Genomic DNA, 2,500 nt, shown 5'->3' on the forward strand with positions numbered 1-2,500 from the left:
CAGTTACTATGAATCACCAAAGAACCGGGCAGAACCCGCATTGGTTTTTAATCTAATAAATACATCCCTTCCAGAAGTCGGGACTTTTCGCATGTATTAGCTCTAGAATTACTACGGTTATCCAAGTAGTAATGGTACAATCAAATAAACGATAACTGATTTAATGAGCCATTCGCAGTTTCACAGTACAAGTGCTTATACTTAGACATGCATGGCTTAATCTTTGAGACAAGCATATGACTACTGGCAGGATCAACCAGGTAGCTATCCCTCAGGGAACCCGGCGGGAACCCTATTGCGTCTGCTTCCTTTGAAAGGAGGCTGGCATTTCACCGTCAAGCTGCACTGGGAATCCTCCCGGCCATGGAAGACGCACGAGGCGTTCGACCCTGTCCGAGGGAAACCCGTTCTCTCTTTGCCACGTCTTTCCACTGCTTCACCCTAGTAAGCTTCCGGCATACCAGTGAGACAGCCAAGTGCACGGAATGCCGACAAGATACATCGGGGAAGAATGATTCTTCCGAATCTAAGCCGCTATTCTTGGCCAAAGGCCATCAGGTACAACATCCATCCGTTCTCTCGTTGTCCACACCGAGACAACTTGGCTTCAAGTTCAGTCATTTCATGCTACCGACCGAGCAAGTTTGGTCGACTTTGCTCCTTTTTCCTCCAAATACCCTCCTTTCCTACCCGAGAACACATTACCGAGCAGGGCTTACTGTTACGGACCGATACAGCTCAATTGCTCTTTCGGTCTTTCCCGATGCCTGCCCTACATTATAACCCGAAACCGTCTATTCCCCCAACCAAGTTTAGACACTTAGAAAAATGTCGAAAATTTCGATTTTTCGAAACTGCTCCAAAGCGCTCCCCATGGCATTCCAAACGTGCGTCTGCATGTCAGAGTTACGAAAACGAAGAGATTTCCACGAAGATGACCGATGATTGCCGAAATTTCCCGACGAAAACCCGAAGCTCAAAGACCACACCCTAAAGAGCGCAAAATTGGGATTTTACACTTTTTCAAAACTTTGTGCGGCAAACTATTGGCCAGCTCGAGTTACGTGCAGGCGCCAAGTTTGGCGCTGTCACGTCATCGTTAAGGGGGGTGTGCTACACTATCTTAAAACTGGGCGTCGGTCCCCCTATTCTATAAGCACCCTTAAGATTTTCACCATTTTCAAAACTTTTTGTGGCAAACTATTGGCCAGCTCGAGTTACGTGCAGGCGCCAAGTTTGGCGCTGTCACATCATCGTTAAGGGGGGTGTGCTACACTATCTTAAAACTGGGCGTCGGTCCCCCTATTCTATAAGCACCCTTAAGATTTTCACCATTTTCAAAACTTTTTGCGGCAAACTATTGGCCAGCTCGAGTTACGTGCAGGCGCCAAGTTTGGCGCTGTCACATCATCGTTAAGGGGGGTGTGCTACACTATCTTAAAACTGGGCGTCGGTCCCCCTTATCTATAAGCACCCTTAAGATTTTCACCATTTTCAAAACTTTTTGCGGCAAACTATTGGCCAGCTCGAGTTACGTGCAGGCGCCCAGTTTGGCGCTGTCACATCATCGTTAAGGGGGGTGTGCTACACTATCTTAAAACTGGGCGTCGGTCCCCCTTATCTATAAGCACCCTTAAGATTTTCACCATTTTCAAACCTTTTTGCGGCAAACTATTGGCCAGCTCGAGTTACGTGCAGGCGCCAAGTTTGGCGCTGTCACATCATCGTTAAGGGGGGTGTGCTACACTATCTTAAAACTGGGCGTCGGTCCCCCTAATCTATAAGCACCCTTAAGATTTTTACCACTTTCAAAACGTTTTGCGGCAAACTATTGGCCAGCTCGAGTTACGTGCAGGCGCCAAGTTTGGCGCTGTCACATCATCGTTAAGGGGATTTGCTACACTATCTTAAAACTGGGCGTTAGTGCCCATATACCATAAGCACTCTTAAGATTTTCACCATTTTCAAAACGTTTTGCGCGAAACAATTGGCCAGCTCGAGTTACGTGCAGGCGCCAAGTTTGGCGCTCTCACATCATAATTAACGGGGGTGTGCACCACTATCTTAAAAGTGGGCGTCAGTCCCCCTATTCTATAAGCACACTTAAGATTTTCACCATTTCAAAACTTTTTGCGCCAACCTATTGGCCAGCTCGAGTTACGTGCAGGCGCCAAGTTTAGCCAAGTTTAACCCTAACCTAACGCTAAGCCTACCTAAGCCTAACCTAACGCTAAGCCTACCTAGGCCTAACCGAACGCTAAGCCTACCTAAGCCTAACCGAACGCTAAGCCTACCTAGGCCTAACGCTAAGCTAACCCTAACCCTAACCCTAAGCTAACCGTTACCCTAACTCTAAGTCCAAAAGGCTCCCCTCGTTCGAGGTCATGTTAGTGCAAGTCAAAAGGGCTCCCCTCTTTGCCTTGAGATGTTTCTGGTCAAATAACTCTAAGTCCAGAAAGTCTCCCGTCGTTTGGGACCGGGCGGTCAAATTTTTCTAAGT

This window comes from Orbicella franksi, unplaced genomic scaffold (genome assembly GCF_964199315.1).
Source record: "Orbicella franksi unplaced genomic scaffold, jaOrbFran1.1 SCAFFOLD_798, whole genome shotgun sequence".
NCBI classification, from domain to species: Eukaryota; Metazoa; Cnidaria; class Anthozoa; order Scleractinia; family Merulinidae; genus Orbicella; species Orbicella franksi.